Genomic DNA, 21,037 nt, shown 5'->3' on the forward strand with positions numbered 1-21,037 from the left:
GCGCTGGGAACCTGTCTCACCCCCTACTCACTGTAACTCTCCCCTCACTACACTAAGCTTCAGTGTCCATTGATTCTTCTACCTGCATCACTGTGTTTTCTATTGCTTCTGCTGACTGAGATCCGATCTCTAAACACTGCAGTGCACTTTCTGGTTACTTGACACATCCAAGGTGTCCATCAGCGCTCAAGGCATGCCCCCCCCCTGCATGCCTCTATTAGCTCTCTTTCTATGCAGCCTACTGCCCGTGGTGTGGCCCCGCCCCCAGCTCTGCAAGCAGTGTCTGACTATACAGAACCGAGGCTGAGCTGTTGCTGCCTCATCTCTTGTCTCCCTGCAGCCCCAGGGAGCTCTACAAAGCTGGTGAGTGTTAGCTATAAAAGTGATTACAATAAACAAATGTTTATAAGTTATAAATATCTTCTTTGTATTATTCTAATAATTTTTATATCAAATCTCAGGAGTATGAGAGGGGAGGCTCTCCCTACAATGACTGCACGTCCCTGCTAAGTACATATATAACGCTAGAGATATAACGCTGCATTTTCAGCTGAAAATTGAATATAATGTATGAGCCAGGTCAATCTTTCCTACAGATGAAGATATTTGTATCAAACAAATAATACGGTACCTATGATGCATCCACGCATTAGTATAGACCAAATGCTCCATCTATATAATAGGGCAATTAGTTACAGAAGACTAAATAAAACAGAAAGCATTTAATTTACATTTAATATGAGGAAAATGACACCATGGATAGTAATGTAATTACACTCTTCATGGTGTATTTGAGAAGCTATCTGTTCAATGGCTGGAAGAGAATATTATTGCAAAGAATGTCCCATAGCAGTTTTGTAAGGTTAACTGTAAAGGTGAGATTTTCTGGGAATCTTAACAGCAGTGAGATAAAAACATTGACGTTAGTTACAGCTAAATAATTGGTTTTATGCAAGAGTTATGGTATGAAGTAATACCTGCCAGTGACTCCTCGCCTCAGGCTCTCACACTTCACCTGGAAAATACAGGGAATTGGAAGGGTGTCCCGTAATGTAATGTAAAAATGCCTTAAGCAAAGCCTCTGGTTTCCATTGTCCAATCAAGAAGATTGACTGAGCTGCTAAATCCTGTTACTTCAAAGCAAATGCAAAAACAATATATTTATATACTACTTCTTAGATTTGCTATTTGTACAGCCTCATATGTCATGTGTCAACTGAACAGTGCCCCCAGTGGTGAAGGCAGAATTGTTGCTTTCCTTTACCTAAACCTAACCTCCCCTCCCCACACCCTAAACCTAACCCTCCCAGTAGGGGGGGGGGGTGCCTAATCCTATCCTACCCCCCAGGAGTGCCTAACCCTTACTCCCCCTTCCCCTAGCCTGATCCTAACCCTGCCGGGGGGTGCCTAGCCCTAAGTCCCTCCAAGAGCCCGTAACCTAATCCTCCCCCCCCACCCACCACCCGGCTTAGCTTCGTTCGGTATGCCGAGCGTCAGGATCCCGACGTAGGGATAATGATAGGCGTTTGGGTTTCGACGCCTATCATTAGTCCCTTGTCTGGATATGACAGTCAGGAAGCCGGCGGTCGGCATTTCGACCGTCGGCTTCATAACTACATACCCAGCTACATAACAGAATTCAGCTGGATCACCATGAGCTGTCACAAATTATTTTTTGAAATGTGCCGTGTGAGGGTCTCCAATAGAAAAACACGGAGCTCCGGAGGCCAGGCCCAAACATGTTTATCTGCACATTTGCTCGACTTTCTTTGTTATTGGTACCAAAATCTGAGAAATGCCATTGAATTTTCAAAATTTGGAAGTAACGTGAGGTGATTAGAGACAAGAAAGTCGTCCTGTTTGAGCATCGCCAGAGGTCACCAAGGGGCCTGTGCTGTGAGTGATTTACAGTCTTCCATGGCTGTCTTGGGAGAAACCGCCCGTGGCACCATAATATCCCAGGAACTATCACAGATCTGCCCGTTATGTGTGAGACCATTGCTGAAATGTCACCTTGGGCGTGATGCATGACGCATAGCATTTTGCATACGAAGCACCCGCCACTCTAAAGATGGTGTTGCCTACCGCATCCAAGCCCCAGAATGTGCCGCATCCCGTGGCTTGGTGTATATGAGGAATTCGGTCAAACCCCCGAAAACAGCATTTTCAGAGTTTGACCGCATTTCTGACATTGGTGCACCCCGCCCCTTATGCATACTTGCCGACTATCTGGCTGCTCCGGCAGAACAGGGGGCGTGGCCAGCAAAAGGGGGCGTGGCCGGGCAGGCTGAAGGCCGTTTCCGGGTGTGACAGGGGGCGGGGCCACGCGATCGCGTCATTTTTGCCCCGCTACACAATGCTGAAATACAGGCATTGTGAAGCAGGGGGCGGGGCCAAAATGACGCGAATTGCGTCAGAGGCTCCCCGCTGAAGGGGGTTTCTCAGGTACTGACGAGGGGGGGAGACAGGGGATCGGCAGCATGCGGGAGGCTTGCCTGCCTTTCCGGGGGGGCAGGAGCTGCACCCGTTTATCGGGAGGCTCCCGCCCGAATCGGGAGGGTAGGCAACCCTGCCCTTATGGTTGCCAGAAAACATGTGGGAGAACCTCAACCCAAGTGAAGGACGATTCTGTGGTATGATAAGACCAAATTGTAATTTTTTTGGCCTCAGTGCTCGGTGATTTGGGGTTCTATGTACTAAGCCCAGGGTTGCCAACATTCTGGCTGCTTCTACCGGGAGGCAGCAGCCAGATCGGCATAGCAGGGGGGGGGCGTGGCCAGCATAGGGGGTGCGGCTGAACTGCTTATCCAGCATTTGTGGGCGGATCGGGGGCATGGCCGAGATTACCGGCCTGTAAAGTGACAGTTAGGAGCTGATTGGTTTATCTCCATCCACTTTATCTCTCTCCAGGGCTTAATACATCACAGCAGAGCACACTATCTTCCCTATGAAGTGAGGCCAAACAAAAATAAAAAAGACGCAACTTGAGTTTACATCCACCTCAGCATGAGCCCCCCCCCCCGTAGGACTAAATATATGTAGCATCACTCATTTGGTTTTATACTGTAGTTCAATGCCTAGGTAAAATAAGAATAAAGCCTAATGCAGTCAAGTGAAGGTGATCTGGGCTCTTTCATTAGACTGAAGACATTTTTAGTTAAGTCATGGTACTTTGTGACTAATCCACGCATCTATTTATATTTAAATAGTCAATTGCATACTCAGTCACGGCTCCCTCTTCTGCAGACGGATTTCCTCATATTAAGATTAATAAGCAAATTCATTCATTTCTAGATTTGGGTGATTTTTTTCTTGTTTAAACTATTTGATTAGTGTCACTTTAAATGGCCATTTAATTTACTGCCAGCGTAACCAATCAAAGCACTAGTCATTGACCAATCACAACTCTAATAACAATGATTTAGACATTGAGGGCCTGAGCTGCACGCAGTCAAACGCAGACGCGGCCACAGCTGCACCTTGTACCCCGGCTGGGTCTGCATGTAAATGTCGCGGACAATTACTTCAAAAGCAAGACGCCTACGTGCAGCACCTTGCGCCTCTGGAAAGCCTTCTCTGTGCGTCTCTAGGCGCACACCATCGGACGCAAACATCAAAACCTGCACCAGCCCTATGGTCGTAGTTACTCCATCTGAGTATAGCGTCTTCCGTGAGTGGTTGTGCGTCTTCAGACGCAGTCGGTGTCAGCGAAACGCCTACGTCTGCCTAGCCACTCCCTCTAACCCCCCAGGAATGCCCACAAAAAAACTACACTCACTGTGTCCAAATTCTTCTGCGTCCCCATGTGGTAACAATCAGTACGCATGCGCAGTGAAACATCGGCCAGCTGCATGCCTAATGACATAGTATGTGACTCAGAATCAGGCCTTAAGGGTCTCTTATTGAATTAAGACTAAGGGTCGTATTCAATTTGAGGTGAAATGTCAGAATCGGTGAAAATTTATCACCGATGATGTCATTTTCGCCTATTTTTCATTATCCCCATATTCAATTACATTGACTTTTTGCCGGGGAGAAAAGTCAACGTAAAAAAACGGGGATAAATATTCGCCTGCCTTTAGCTGGGGAAAAAAAATGCAGAATTGGGTATTTAGGGGTACAGGCTTAAATAAATTAGCCTGCACCATTGGGAATGACCCTTTAAAACGATCTGTGTCAGAAAATGTAAAAAAAATCGGGACACCCCAAAATGTTTTTTTTTTTTTTTTTTCAATTTTGGGGTGTAAAAAAAAAATAAGGAAAAACGACTTCTAAAATACTTAAATAGATTCCAGAGTATGTATGTGGCAGGTGTTTTCTTCAATGCGGGTAACAGAGGCAGGTGCATTTTTGCAGAATTTAAAAAAATCATTTTAGGGACTTAAAAATATGCTTGCACCCATTTTCAAAAAAGTGCTTTTCTGCATCACTTCTTGAATGCCGGGAAAAAACACCTGACGCGGCTATTTAAAAACCCGACTTTCTTCTGCAGGCAAAAACGGTGGTACCCATAGTGATCCCCAGATGTGGACATCTTTAGGGGGTCCTACAATTATTTCCCAAATTTCCCGTATTTTTTCGCTGATCCAAGTTTCGCCTGTTCCCGTTTTCACCTACTTTGGAATTGAATATGGGGAATAGCGGGCACGCACGCGATACTTTTCCGCCTGGAAAACAGGCGAATGAGGCGAAAAGTCCAGCAGGCGAAAAGTCGGGACATTTTGCCTCAAATTGAATACTGGCCTAAATCCAGCTTGTAGGTATTTTGCAACTAGTCATTACATTATTACAGTGGAGGGGTGCAAATATGCACTTGGACAACTATTTTGCAATGCAAGGGGGTTTAAATGCCATTTATTTAAAAAAATATTATTTTGCATGCGCGGAAAGTACTTACTGCTTTTTCATTTGTCACACAAATACTGTCCAGCTCTCATTTTTCACTGCAATATAGGACAGAACTAGGACCCCCTCCCCCCAATACATCTACAAAATACCACCACTGGAGTTCATGAACAAAACATCTGCTGCACGTTGCAAAGCTGCATTGGCCCCGCTGTATGTTTTGTTTTGTTCAAGTGCGTTTACAACTTTACATTTTTGCTGAAATGCATGGTATTATGGAGCGCAGTTGCATTTGCCTAGTTTTGCAGGTCAGTGCGAGAAACCCTTTTGCGGAGCCAGATTATTGAAATTAAAGACAATGGTGCATTTTCATCGTAGTCCAGAGGGACCACAGCCATTTCCGCTCTGTAGAAGGGGAGATTTATCAAACCTTCTACAGAAAACAAGTATGAGTAACGCTTGCCCACTCTCCCGAAACAGTGGGTAGGCTCCCGCCTGCACCCCCCGCCAGTTTTCACTCCCAACCCCCCCCCAACCCCTCCGGCATCCGCTCCCTCCTTGTATATCTGGCCAGTCCGGGGGGAGCCAATGACGCGATTTGCTCCATCATAGCCGCGCCCCCTGCTGCACAATGGTGGCATTATATAGCATGGGCAGGGCACCGATGACGCAATCACGCCCCTCCCCCACGCTGTGCCAACCTGGCTGCCTTCTCCCGCAGGAGACAGCCAAATTGTCAGTAAGTCTGGTGTAGGTATTGGCAATCAATCGGGTTGTAGCTATCATTTTATTATTTTTTAGTAATTTTATTATCGTTTATTTATATGGCGTCACAAGTGTTCCGCAGCGTCTTACATAGTACATAAACAAATAAGTGACCAGTAACTTACAATACAATATAGTGCAGGACAAGGACATGGACAGTGGTGGCTCCTACCTCTGATAGCGTTCAAATCATTATCGTTCACTTTTTTGCAGTCACCATCCCTCATAGCAGCGCGATGCAGTAGAAGCCCATAGGCTTCTATAGGGTAACGCCAGCAAAAGCTGGCATTACCTTCCGCATCGGAGACCCAGCGGCCAGCTGATGATACATACAAAAAATGCGGGAAAACCCTGGAAACAGGGTTTTTACCGCGTTTTCTGTTTAGTACATCCCGCCCAATGTATGATTTTGTTTTGCGCATGCTTAGAAAGCAATCTAATGTATATTCGGCTATGCAGACTATGCCCAGTTCTGGTCACTTACACTCAGCTTGTGCCTGGAGAAGCTGGATGGGGTTGGGTATAGGCATTCTCTTACATAGGTGCAGTACAGTAAAGGAGCTTCTCATCAACCCTCAGGATAGGCAGGATGGCCGGTGTTTTCACGATGGCAGGGTCAGTGATGCCGCTTGGAAGACGCAGACACTGTCCTCGGCACTGCTCGAAAAATGGGGCCCCCACACACCCCCATTTACTGTCACAGCCCCTTCCATGACCCCAAACACCTGCAGCATGATTGACTTGGAGGCACTGTGGGCCCGATTCAGACCCGCTCGCTAGGCTGCGTTCGCATGCAGCCTGCCGATGTTTGCAATCAGCGCGCATGCATGAACTAGTTATGCGATTGGGAAGCGTTCGATCGCTGCGCATAGCTCGATAGAATGAGTGACAAGACGAGACGTTTGTGGGTGGTGACAGGGGTTGGTCGATGGAAACGGGGGAGTGGTGGTGCGAACGCAGGCGTGCCTGAGCGTCTTAACGCCGTTTCAGAGGCGTGCATAATTAAGACGCAGCGTTATAGTGCACGTCACATGGTTGAAATTCACTCAGAATCACTCACAGTGCTGCGATTGCTTCCGATGGTACTCGATGTTACCGATGGTTGCATATACTTCCTGGAGATGACGTGGGAAAGTGGGCATCTTTACACAGGCTGGTGGGCGTCAGCATACACACTGCAATAGCTCGCTAAGACATAGTGGGCGTGCTAATGCCTTGCCGTGCGATCGCGGATTTGCATACTTTCGCTGCTTGCCAACGCATCTAGCAAGCGGGTCTGAATCGAGCCCCTTGAGTGATCTCGCGGAACGAAACCTGCATATGCGCAGCGCAGCACCTGCGAATGCGCAGATCACAAAGCAACGGAGAGATGTAGGGAAACCATCGGGTTTGCGTACATCCCTGAATAAGGCCCTCTGTGCATAAATATGCTATTTCTAAATGCGCTTTGATTCAGAGTCATTTAAACCCATTTTTCTATCCATCCCGCCTCCGCAGCACTACGTCCAACCCAAATGAAAAATGGATTTGTCCAAGTTTAAACAGAACGGTTCCTTTTTATTTTTGTCCTCCCGAAACGTATTATTTTCCCACAGTCCAGGCTACAGTGGGTTTGGAAGTGAGGATAGGTTTTTACAATGGCCTTAGCTTATTTAGGGGCCCAGTAGGGAAGTTTTGTGGCCGGAGCAAGTTTGCCGTTTAGGAATGACGGCAGAACTAGTGTAGAGGCTCGGCGATTATCCTCTAAGGCTGCCTCAGCTCCTGGCCGAAATGTCAGGCAGAAGCTGCCTCCCCGCATTCCTCCACACTTGCAGCCATGGATTCAGTTTGCGTCCTGCTGTGAACAACACTTTGGTGTTTCCCCATGTTAACCCAGCGCCAACCTTACAAATTGCTCTGCCGGCTATAGATGAAGGAAAGGGGGTCTCTCGCACGATGGAGGCTAACATTCCATCACTCTCCCCCCCCCCCAGCCTCTTGTAGAAAAGACTGAGGAAGGAGCTTTTGTATGAGCCTCCCCCCCCCACCACCACCCCCATTACAAGATAAATTGCTCCAGCCCTGATTGAAAATTCTAATCACAGCCCCGCAGTCCTTCAGTTCACAACCAGTGACAGTCGATTCACTCCTGTTCATCCGCGCTGCCTCTATGGTGCCTGGTATGCATGAGCCTCTCATTAACACACAAAAGCATGATGGACGGGCTGCGTGTATCACTGGCCTCAGAACCTGTAACCTCCTTGTCTTTCAGAGTCTCAGAAGCGTTGTGTGACATCATCATGACAGGGAGAAGGAAGTAGTACGGCACAGGACCTGTCTGCTCGCTGCTGCACATCACAGGGACAATGATGCATTATGGGGAATGTAAGTATTTGCATAATCTCCTCTATCCTCCAGCATTCGAGCACCTGAGCCGCAGAACTAGATCTAACAGACGCTGCCTAAAGTTTCTCTCCTGCTAAGGATCGAAATACACCTGTTGTGTAACCAATAAACGCATCTGAGACTTCCTATTAATATAGCTAAAGTGTTGCCATCGCTGGTACGCAGTAGGAGCAGCTATGTTGCAGGATGTTTCAATATTCATGAGGAGGCAGCCTATCAGTTCACTGGGAACTAATGACATAACTGAGGCACGAGGCACAAAGCGGACTGACGGTCTAGACCAGGCCTGGCCAACCTGTGGCTCTCCAGCTGTTGTGAAACTGCAAGTCCCAACATGCCCTGCTACAGTTTTGCTATTAGGGAATGCTAAAACTGTTGCAAAGCATGCTGGGACTTGTAGTTTCACAACAGCTGGAGAGTCACAGTTTGGCCAGGGCTGGTCTAGACACTCCCTGCCATGTCTGCCATCGATGGCTAGACCTCAATACTGAGTTTTAGAGACTGTGGGATGGGGGCGATACGATTGTTGCGTCGGCAGCGATAATTAATGAGCACTCACTTTTGCAATTCAATTGTTCTGGGCGCTCATGAATTATCGCCCTCTTCATGCCCTATTAAACCGGGTTTAGTCATTCTACACTAAAGTCCTGGTTAGGGCGCCCTAACCATGGGTTTCTCGCAGATTTTTGGCTCACACCCTCCTGAGGGTGTGAGCAGAAATGCCGGCACCTGCAGCGATCGCGTTCAGAAGGAGTAACGATTGAATTGCTCCATCAGGGCGCCTTAAAAAACTAGCCGCTGGCTAAACAATTGAATCGCCCCCAGTGGCGGACATTTAGAGAAACTGGTGCTCAGGAAACACGTGCTTACGTTTTGTAACTTCAACTTGAACTTACTTACAGCGACTTTGTGTTCCTCAGTTTTGAAAACAATTGTTTCCTTTACCATGTGATGTGTGTAAAAATAATCCGCAAGTCTGGGAGATATTTTGTGGAATAGCAATTATTTGTTAGTATCAAGCAAAAATTCTTTGTTATTTTGATCGTTTGGCCACATGGGGGCACTGTGCTGCTGGAGATAGTGTATAAAATGTCAGCAGCTCAATACAAATGGCAGCTCTCACTTAACACATGTTTGTGAATGTTATAAGTAGTCCTTCCATATGCATGATGTGCTTTAAATTACTGACTGTATATTTGTTACCTAAATCTACTCTATGAGGGATATTTATTAAAAGTGATGATGAAACGTTTCTCTGATGCACAAATGTGAATGTCATCAAATCACCTTGATATAGTTCCATAGATCACAAACATTCGTAATTGTATTTGTTCTTGTTTATGGAGTTTTGCTCACTATGGGGGAGATGTGTCAATCCTTTGAGGAAGATAAAGTGGAGAAGTTGCCCATAGCAACCAATCATCTTTTAACTGTCACTTTATAGATTGTGCTAGATAAATAATAGCTAGAAGGTGATTGGTTGGCATAATTTTCACTTTAACTCCAGAATGTTTGATACAACTTCCCCTATATGGTGCTTTTGATAGTAGTTCCTGGCGCTGGGCAATTCATTACAGGCACTGTGGAGGTTCCTGGGTCTGGAAAGTTGGTGATTACAGGCACTGTGCTAGTTCCTGGGTCTGGGCAGTTGGTGATTACAGGCACTGTGCTAGTTCCTGGGTCTGGGCAGTTGGTGATTACAGGTGCTGTGCTAGTTCCTGGGTCTGGAAAGTTGGTGATTACAGGCACTGTGCTAGTTCCTGGCTCTGGGCAGTTGGTGATTACAGGCAATGTGCTAGTTCCAGGCTCTGGACAGTTGGTGATTACAGGCACTGTTCTAGTTCCTGGCTATGGGCAGTTGGTGATTACAAGCACTGTGCTAGTTCCTGGCTCTGGGCAGTAGGTGATTACACGCACTGTTCTAGTTCCTGGCTATGGGCAATAGATGATTACAGGCACTGTGCTAGTTCCTGGGTCTGGGCAGTAGGTGTTATACGCACTGTTCTAGTTCCTGGCTATGGGCAATAGATGATTACAGGCACTGTGCTAGTTCCTGGGTCTGGGCAGTAGGTGATTACAGGCACTGTGCTAGTTCCTGGGTCTGGGCAGTAGGTGATTACAGGCACTGTGCTAGTTCCTGGGTCTGGGCAGTAGGTGATTACACGCACTGTTCTAGTTCCTGGCTATGGGCAATAGATGATTACAGGCACTGTGCTAGTTCCTGGGTCTGGGCAGTAGGTGATTACAGGCACTGTGCTAGTTCCGGGGTCTGGGCAGTAGGTGATTACAGGCACAGTGCTAGTTCCTGGGTCTGGGCAGTTGGTGATAACAGGCACTGGGCTGGTTCCTGGCTCTGGGCAGTAGGTGATTACAGGCACTGTGCTAGTTCCTGGCTCGGGCAGTTGGTGATTATAGGTACTGTGGTAGTACCTGGATTTTAGCTGTTGGTGATTACAGACACTGTGCTAGTTCCTGGTTCTGGGCAGTAGGTGATTACAGGCACAGTGCTAGTTCCTGGCTCTGGGCAGTAGGTGATTACAGGCACAGTGCTAGTTCCTGGCTCTGGGCAGTTGGTGATAACAGGCACTGTGCTGGTTCCTGGCTCTGGGCAGTTGGTGATAACAGGCACTGTGCTGGTTCCTGGCTCTGGGCAGTAGGTGATTACAGGAACTGTGCTAGTTCCTGGCTCTCGGTAGTAGGTGATTACAGGCAATGTGCTTGTTCCTGGCTCGGGCAGTTGCTGATTACAGGCACTGTGGTAGTACCTGGATTTTGGCTGTTGGTGATTACAGGCACTGTGGTAGTACCTGGCTTTTGCCTGTTGGAGATTACAGGCACTGTGCTAGTTCCTGGCTCGGGCAGTTGGTGATTATGGGCACTGTGGTAGTACAGTAACTAGCTTTTGGCTGTTGGTGATTACAGGCACTGTGCTAGTTTCTGGCTATGGGCAGTTGGTGATTACACGCACTGTTCTAGTTCCTGGGCCTGGGTAGTTGGTGATTACAGGCACTGTACTAGTTCCTGGTTCTTGGCAGTTGGTGGTTACAGGCAATGTGCTAGTTCCTGGCTCTGGTCAGTCGGTGATTACAGGTACTGTGCATGTTTGTGGCTCTTGCCGTTGGTGGTTGCAGGTACTGTGGTAGCTCCTGGCTCTGTGCAATTCATGATTACAGCAATGGCGTCGCTATGGGGGTGCGGGCTGCACCCGGGTGTCACCCTTGGAGGGCGTGACACCAAAATGCCGGCTCCTACTCAGTGAGAGGAGCCAGGTGCTGCAGTGTGACATTCTCCTGCAGCACTTGGCTCCTGTCACAGAGGAGGAGACGACAGTGCGTGCACTAGTCTCTGGTGGGAGCCCAGCATCTCCAGGTATGCTGGGCACGCCCCCAGAGTGATGCAAATAGGATTTCCCATGAGGCTACGCCCCTTTGTGTTAGGCCACTCTGCTAGTTATTGGTTCTGGGCTGGTGGTGAATACAGGCACTATGCAAGTTCCTGGCTCTGGGCTAGTGGTAAATATAGGCACTGTGCAAGTTCCTGGCTCTGGGCTGGTGGTGAATACAGGCACTGTGCAAGTTCCTGGCTCTGGGCTAGTGGTAAATATAGGCACTGTGCAAGTTCCTGGCTCTGGGCTAGTGGTAAATATAGGCACTGTGCAAGTTCCTGGCTCTGGGCTGGTGGTGAATACAGGCACTGTGCAAGTTCCTGGCTCTGGGCTGGTGGTGAATACAGGCACTGTGCAAGTTTCTGGCTCTGGGCTGGTGGTGAATACAGGCACTGTGCAAGTTCCTGGCTCTGGGCTGGTGGTGAATACAGGCACTGTGCAGGTTCCTGGCTCTGGGCTGGTGGTGAATACAGGCACTGTGCAGGTTCCTGGCTCTGGGCTGGTGGTGAATACAGGCACTGTGCAGGTTCCTGGCTCTGGGCTAGTGGTGAATACAGGCACTGTGTAGGTTCCTGGCTCTGGGCTGGTGGTGAATACAGGCACTGTGCAGGTTCCTGGTTCTGGGCTGGTTGTGAATACAGGCACTGTGCAAGTTCCTGGCTCTGGGCTAGTGGTGAATATAGGCACTGTGCAAGTTCCTGGCTCTGGATAGTTGATCACAGGCACTGTGCTGGTTCCTGACTCTGGATAGTTGGTGATTACAGGCACTGTGCAGGTTTCTGGTTCTTGCCTTTGGTGGTTGCAGGTACTGTGCTAGTTCCTGTCTCTGGGCAATTGACGATTACAGGCACTGAGTTAGTTCCTGTCTTTGGATACAGTATTTGGTGATTTCAGTGAGCCAGGAACAAGCCAGATACTTCATTGTTTGAATCCAATTGGTTGTTTGAGGGGTGTTTTACGTCAAGACAATGTAGGACACATGAGATACTTTAGAAAAGGACTGTGGGGCTGATTCATCACGGATCACTATTGCGATTGCAATCCGTGATGAATCAGGTTCTGTGTTTGTATTTATAAAGATAGACAGACAGGTCACACACACAATAAAGCATCTTGCCTTTGTAAATAGACTAGACATAAAAAAATTCTGTACTTATCACTGTTTGTCAACATTGCAATCGATTTAAACTAAAACATTTTTAATTTTTTTTTTTCCTCTGAAACAATTAATTTGGCAAATGTCCACAATATATCCTAAAAATGATTTTTTAATTTTTTTTACATAGTAAAGTGGAACCATTGGAATTGACAGCCGATCCAGCCCATTTAGTTTGCTGAATCTGCCAATGTCTGGTAATTACTTTGATCACACAGCGGTACTTGTTAAATCACACAGGACTCCCATGTGCTGCCTCATTTTTCTCTGACAATACAGGGGTTGGCACTGCACAGATTCTATGACAGCAAAACCATCTCAATAAATGATTTTGCAGACATCGCTTTAGGATACAATATCGCAACCGGATACAAGCCCCCGACACTTGGGCCCCATAGGTGACCCCCCCCCCCGATAGTTCCACCAGCACATCAAGATTTGATTTAATGAGCAGTTATCATTTTATCTTACATACACCTTAACGAGCAGCCAGTTATCGCACAGAATGCGTAAACATCGGAACAGCGTATATCTCTGAATCGGGCTCCATGTCTTATATAGAAAGAGGTTTAATTATATTCCATAGCAGTGTTGTCCTTTCTTTGAGTGGTGCAGTCAAGTTCCACAGAGCCGTAACAGGGCACGATTGCGCCCTGTGCTGGCCCCATCCCCTGAGCGCGCATGACGTCATGACGTCGCGCAGATGAGGCATGCCCGTAAGCTCCGATAAGTGCACCGCTGACCTGGCGTAGTCCTGTTCTAGAGTTATCTAAGGACCTGATTCAGTTTAGGACGGAATTACGAAGCTGCACGCAAGCAGCTTTGCAATTCCGTCCTTGCAATTATGGTAAAGCAGCACAGCATCGGATAATCTGCTAGAACATCGGCTGGCTAAGTGACCCATGGGGTCACGCAAGCCGGCCGCCACAGATGAGAGAAAGAGGCCAGGAAAACTCCGTCAGTCGACGGAGATCCTGGCCTCTTCCCTCCTCCCCAACAGCGGCGGCACACCTAAGTTTGAGGAAACGGAGGTGGTTGCCACACCCTCCCCGCCCACAAACGGCAGTAGACTGTCAATCGCTGAACACGCAGGACCTGTACGGGTCAGGCACCTGCGCAAATTCAGCACTGGCGTGCACTGCTGAATCAGGCCCTAAATCCACCGTAGAGCCATGTCATCCTGTTCTAGAGAAGTATAATCCTGTTCCAGAGCAGTGTAGACATGTTTTAGAGTGTTATAATTCTGACCTAGGACAATATAACCATATTCTAGAGAAGTGTAATCTTATCCCCACACGGTGTAATCCTGACCAGCATAATCCCGTACTAGACAAGTGTAATCTATGTTTGCCACATAAAGATAATATTAAACACAGTTATTAATATTATAGCAATATTGAAGTAATTCAGCCGTATATATTTTCTGGGCATAGTTATACTGTAACTAGAACCACAAGGTTATCAGCTAACGTCAATCATACTTCAGTAAATTATTAAAGTTCTGATCTAGCCAACAGTTTATTAATATTTGAAGAAGTTTCTTTCTACACATAGCTCAGAGTTATTCCTTTTAAAAAATATATATATTTAAACATGTGGATACTGAGCGCTAAAAAAATGATATCCTGTTATATAGGTATGATTTAATAATTTCATCTACTAGACCAGTGGTTCCCAAACTGTGCACCCCTGCACCCTGCGGTGCCTCAGGACTATACTTACCTACATTGCTGTGCAGCTTTCCGGGAGCAGCAGGAGGGGACCTGCTGCTCTCCTCTTCGGAGGGCGGGGCCAGACGATAGATGACATTAGGCCCCGCCCCTTCACAGGAAACCCCTGTGATTCGCGGGTCCGTGAGGAGGGGCGGGGCTAAATGACGCGATTTGCCTAATTTAGCCCCACCCCTTCCCGACGGACCCGATAATTTCAGGTAAAATCTCCCCATCCTGCCCACTTCACTAGGAAGTGGGCGGGATGCGGGAGATATGCCTACTCTTCCGGGATCGCGGGGGGTTACCCGAAAAATCGTGAGCCTCCCGCGATTCCCGGGAGAGTAGGCATGTATGCTCAGGACACTTGCAGGGGTGCCTCAGGCTGCTGGTCCAGCACCAAATCAAATTCTTTGTGGTCAATGTAATGTAAATATGTGGACAAACAGAAGCACAAACCTGTTACCCACTACATAAAGGATGACTGGTAAGAACAATTTACTTTACTTTGCTACTACACTATATTTTTTTATTCTGAATCTCTCAATAACAAACTTTTGGCTTGGGCAGTGGCAAACGCAGGATTTCTAGAGGGGGGTTTCCAAATGCCTGATTTTAGAGCGAGTGTGGACAGTCCATGAAGAGGGCAGAATTAGCACTTATTCAGCTTTAATATGTTACATACATAGTATATTGTGTGTCATAATTCCAGCATATACAGGACCAGCGATCACAGTAAGCCATTAGATGCGGCAGTAGGTCCATCCTGCCTGAGCAGAATGTTTTTCTGCAGATGTGGGCATTATTCCAGAGCATTGGAGCAAGTCCGGGAGTCTGGGGGAGCAGCAGAAGAACCTAGCCCTGCCCTGGACATATATGTACATATCGGTCTCCTTATGTACTGGATAGTGTATTATTATACAGTATTAATAATTAGCCCTATTGATGGTCTATAGCAGTGCACCCCTAACAGTGCATGTTTTCCACATCTCCTAGTTGGAGCACAGGTGTATTTATTACTGGCTGACACATTTTAAACGATCCACAGTTGGTGATAATCATTTCATTTGTGATACTGAGAAGAACATGCAGCGCTAGTAACATTCTATTATATTACTATTTCTATTGTGGTCATGGTGTGTGCTGGGGAGGGGGGTTTCCAGACAGACGGAACCCCCCCCTGCGTTTGCCTATGTTGGGGGTGCCGTGAAAACAATTCTGATACTCTAGGGCGCCGTGATTCAAAAAGTTTGGGAACCACTGTTAACTAGACAATAACGGGATGCAGTCAGAAAGCCGACGGTTGAAATGCCGACCGCCGGCTTCCAGACTGTCTAATCCCGGCAGGGGTCTGATGACAGGCGTGGGAATCCCGACGCCTGTAATTTTACGTACGCCGGGAGCCCGACGCCTGGCATACTGATCGAAGGTAAGCCGGGTGGCGGGCGCGGACAGCCGCAGGGGTAGGGGGTAGTGTTAGGTTAGGGGGGACTTAGTGTTAGGCACCCCCCTGGGAGGGCTAGGCTGCGGGGAAGGGGGGGGGGTAGGTTTAGGCACTTACAGGGGGGATTATGGTTAGGCACTTGGGGGGGGAGGTTAGGGTTAGGCACCCCTAGTGGAGGGTTAGGGTTAGGGGGGGGGGTAGGTTAGTAAATATAGAAAATACTTAATATAATATAAATACGTATATTACTGACAATGACGCTCACAATTACAGAAGTATAATTAACTAATTGACCGGAGTGCAGCTGCCAATCAAAGAAGGCTGTGCAATATCTCCGAAAAAAGCAATAAATAGTCAATTGGATGCGCAGTCTAGTTAAATTGATAAGAATCTTTGTGTATAAAAAAGCATTTATGAACAAATCCCGTATGGAGATTAGCACTAAAAAAACACAGTATGACTTGGAAATTCATTTACCCTTCCATTCACAAGCGGTAATCAGTACTCGTTTCCAGGACATTATATCATCGCTATTTAAACCTGTATCATATGTTCCACGTAGATTTGACGACAGTATACCATAGTAATTCAAGACTGCATTATATGTTTTTATATAATGTGTTTTTTTTAGTGCTAATCTCCATACGGGATTTGTTATTAAATACTTTTTTATACACAAAGATTGTCATCAATTTAACTAGACTGCGCATCCAATTCACTATTTATAGAAAATACGTGTCGAGATCTGCACTGCCGGTCTTCCATCGCCGGGATGGCTGTAGTTGCAGAGCTATGGAGGATCCTCAAATTATAAACATTTTTTGAGGGTATTTTGTCTACTAGATCCCACCCCAAAGGAGGTGTGCTTGTGCTTCTCCTGGCCCGAAAGAATGAAGTGGAAATTTAGAAGTGGCGGTGTGGCACCCCGACGTATACAGTATGGCATCCCACTGTATACCGACGCACATCGACCACTGGATGCTGGGATTTGCTTATTTGTGTGGGTGCTAGAGTACACATGTGTCTGCCCATCTCAGCCTCAGGACCTGATTCAGACCCGCTCGCAAGATGCTATCGCTCGCTTGCAGAAAGGGGCCGGATATGTAAATTAAGCGCTCACACTGCATCGCGTAAGGACGCCCACTGTGTGTTAGCGAGCTATGGCAAAGTGCACTCGCAAGTGTCTGAAGACACCCCCTTGCCACTCGCAACACACGTCATCTCCGGGAAATGTATGATTAATCGGGACCATCGAGAGCCATCGGAGCTGCTCGCAGCCCTTGAGGTTGCCTTAACCTGCCGCAAGCACAGTGATCAGTGCGGGCTGAAATACATGTAGGTGACGTGTACAATGACGCTACTTTGCTAATTATGCACACCCTTTAAACAGCGTTTTGGGGGAGTGACACGCCTGCGTCCGCAACACCACTCCCCCGTTCACATGCACCTTCCCCTGTTACCACCCACAAACGTCACTATCTGTCACTCCAAGCAGCGACCTGATAGTGGCTTACGAGCAACCAAAAGCAGATCGCAATGAATGACTTGTGCACGCACACTGCGAATTATACGCATGCGCAGATGTGAAAAAATTGCGCCCTAGCGAGCGGCTCTGAATCAGGCCCTCAGTCCCTAGGGTGTTTATGTTAGTAAATAAAATAGGCAAATTGTATATGCTCCTCAGTGCACTCAAAAAGTACACCGACTGGTTTCAGTATCGCAAACTAATCTCAGAATCCTGACTTCAGTAGTCCACTTTTTGTTTACGTCTTCTCTCTTTTTACAGTCCTAATTGTCTATTTACGCAAATTATATTCCTACGGTCAACTATTGTTGTATAACTTGTATCAATCTTAGGGCTCCCACACACGGAGCAATATAGCGGCCGATCCGACGTATTGGAACGATATCGCCGCTATATTGTTCCGTGTGTGGGTATGATATCGGCCACTGCGTGCTCTCGCGGGGTCGTCCGTGGCTCCTCCAGATCTTTCATGCTTGCACAAGAGATTTGGAGAAGCGATGAACGCTCTCATGCTGCTCTATGCGGTGGGTGGGGGGGAGGGGGGTTCCGTGTGTGGGGACCTTCCGATATGTCGGCCGTCGGATCAGACGTCGCATTGCCAGCTACACATCGTACCGTGTGTAGCCGGCTTTACTAGCATTGGTTCTTTGGTTCCTTTCCCTTCCCCTTTTCCTCTTTGTCACCCCTAGCCCTTTTCCTGCTCTTATACCTTTGTTATAGCTTTAGGTTAAAGTGTCATTGTCATTATTAGGCTATTTGTTACTACTTTATTACTAGCTGTTAACACTTGTGACTTAAACCTCTATTGCCCAATTTGGTTTATAACACTGTACAACTAATTAATACTTTTAATTTGTTTCCTTTCTAAACATAGTCATACATTACTAATTTGAGGTCAAGAAAAACTAAAATGATTTCAGAATGTTGTTACTAGCTCTATTTTTTGAGCTACACTACTTGCACTATACTGTATGTACATTAGTAATATAGTCATAGTAAAAAGCTATTTTAAAATAATCTGATATTTTCTTGATAGAAAATAAATAACAGTTGTTTTAACTCAATCAATCACAAATAAGAACACAAAACGAAACAAACATACAGCATAGGAAAGTACTATGTAATATAGTGGCCTATTCATGGGGGTGCTTTCTCTTTGCTTGTCGCTTGTACTCCTCTTCTGGGGCATCTCTTGTCACTGTCCAACACTAGTGATCACCTACCCTGATATCTTTGTTCCATTGCTGAAATGTCTTGGTGGAATCGCTCACTATGCTTGTCACTCAGTGCACCACAGTTATCTTGTGTGGGTAATCCCATGAATCGCATATATTTGAATAGGGGAGGGGACAAATAACTGATTCATTTAATTGGGTCATTAGGCCCCGCCCCCTCTGCGCGGAACGCAGATTGCTGGTAAGATTCTCTCCATTCTGGCCACTTCACTAGGAATACCCCTACATCGTCATACATGGGCTATATCTCGGAACTCAGAGCTAACTGAGAGTTTTAAATGTCATATTCATTCTTTGCATGCTGAAATCAATTAGAAGTGACTATTTTCACATCGGAAACATTTTCATTGTTGTGCAGTGTAATTAGTGCTTTTTCATGGGTGCTATAAGGATCTAGAGGGTCTATTTACTAAGATTAGGCCCTCATTCAGAGCCGGACGCTCTGAGCAGAGCGCTCGCTCTGAATGAGGGCCGTCCTCCATAAAAATGGAGCGTCCTCCTGGACGCTCGTATAGCTGTGGGTCACCATCCACAGCACATAAGAGCGTGCAGGATGATGGTCGCGATGGTCTTGACCATCGCGACCATCGCCAGTGCGACCAGAAGCCTGTGGTCGGGGTTTTCGACCACAAGCCCTGGAGTGATTTTGGCTCTATCAGAGCCAAAATCACTCCCACTGACATCACTAGTGATGTCAGTGGGCCGGCTTCTGACGGTAGGCGTTCCCTTGGGAACGCCCCCGTCTGGGAGGCACGCCCACCAAAGGGGGTGTGCTGTCAATCAACATCGACAGCACGCCCCCTTTGATCAGACACAACGAGCGAAGGAAAGTCCTTCGCTCGTCGCGTCTCGCGCATGCGCACGACAGAGCTCCCTCCATCGTGCGCATGCTCAGTGCACACCATCGACCCACTTGCGAGCGGACAGCCGCTCGCGAGTGGGTCTGAATCAGGCCCTTAGTTAGAAGACAAAGTGAACGGTGATAAGGTACCGGCCAATCAGCTCCTATCTGCCATTTTTCAAACACAGCCTGTGACATGGCAGTTAGGAGCTGATAGGCTGGTACCTTATCACCGATCACTTTATCCTAACAAAGCTTAGTGAATAGACCCCTAGATGTTACATCTTCATCCAAATCGGTTTGTTTTTTTGTCAGTGACACACTTTTGTGAACTCTGTAATACTTATTTTGAAAATCTAATAAAACAAATTATGAAAAAAAAAAAAAAGACAGTAATCGCTCATGGGCAAAGAACCCTATGAGAACATTAATAAAAAATAAAATAAAAGCTAATGAGTGCATTCCGGCATAATAAAATTGTCAAAATGTGATAATATTTCTATAAAACTGCTCCTGTACGCGACATTCAAAAGCAATGTGTGTCGTTGGGCGATTCGCTGTGTCCTCCTCGCTGCTGTACGCAAATTGTGAGACTGGAGAGAGAGGCCAACGACCTCATTTATGAAGTGGTTGGAAAGGTCACGTTACAAAGAGTGATTAGGCAAATTAAGCTTGTTTAGTTTGGTAAATATATGCCTTAGAAGAGATCTAATTACTATGATTAATTATATCTGAGGTCAATACATAGATTTGTGGAATGAGCTTTCCATACGTTGGACTCTATAGATGACAGGGGACCTCCACTGCGCCTGAGCGAAAAAAGGTTTCAGCATCATCACTGGAGGAGAAGTCACACAATGGAACTCTACCTAGGGAGATGGTGACAGACAAGTCTTCAAATGGATTTAAATGTGTATTGAGTGCCTTTCTGACCATTAATGGATTCTCCAGCTATAATTATTAGATTGCAATACTGGGTGATTGATCCAAGGAAATATATATTTTTTAATATACGTACGTTAAAAATCAGAATTGAAATAAATCCCTCAATGTTAAGTGATAACCTTTCCTGCATCATAGGGGGAGATTTATCAAGTGGTGGAGAGAGGTAAAGTGCAGAGAAATAAAGTACCAATCAATCAGCTCCTGTCATTTTTTCAAACACAGCATCTAAAATTACACAGTTAGAAGCTGATTGATTGGTACTTTATCTCTCTCCAAGTCTTGATACATTTCCCCCTATGTGTTTTAGATTGCAGCAGGGATTGGCGCAATGATGTCAAACTTGTGTTTGATTAGAAGTCTAAACAGCTTTTGTGGCATTATCACAGTGGAGATGGCGCAAATCTGCATCGCACATACGTGAGACACTCATAGGAGGTAACCCAGGCGACCGAGGTGAGAGCCGCCTGAGAAATTCACTTCAAGCGCAGATTCATTCAACTTTGGGCACTTAGCAACTGATTACACAGCCCAAGGCACAGGCACGTTTTGGGCTGGTGAGGTCATTCCAGTTGGTGAATGCTGGATGAGGAATTCCTCCCCCCCCTCTACAGATCTCATGTTTGTAAAGATCCTTTTACAGTCCAGCAAATGAAGTGGCGCAGTCGACAGGCAAATCGTCAGCCCGAGGAGGACTGAAGGGCCGGGGGGAAGGGCCGTGGGGGGGGCGGTTGGTGGAGCCTCTGGCCTGTTAACCTGACTGTGAGGCCAATTTAGAAGATCGTATACTTGACCTGATTATTCG

At 46.8% G+C, this 21,037-nt stretch overlaps 1 protein-coding gene across 3 annotated transcripts in view; it reads left to right on the forward strand.

Moving 5' to 3' along the window:
* The window catches only part of DAB1 (DAB adaptor protein 1), an 862,015-nt gene that overhangs the window by 528,431 nt on the left and 312,547 nt on the right, over positions 1-21,037 (forward strand). For 2 of the 3 annotated variants that reach the window (XM_088447883.1, XM_088447885.1), the window contains exon 4: positions 7,862-7,974. The gene's annotated coding sequence lies outside the window, so the exon portion shown is untranslated. Of the gene's footprint in view, positions 1-7,681; positions 7,770-7,861; positions 7,975-21,037 lie in introns of those variants that run through there. The other variant, XM_088447884.1, reaches the window with a different exon arrangement.

The sequence above is a fragment of the Taudactylus pleione genome, unplaced genomic scaffold (assembly GCF_031769625.1).
Source record: "Taudactylus pleione unplaced genomic scaffold, aTauple2 ptg000442l, whole genome shotgun sequence".
Classification (NCBI taxonomy): domain Eukaryota; kingdom Metazoa; phylum Chordata; class Amphibia; order Anura; family Myobatrachidae; genus Taudactylus; species Taudactylus pleione.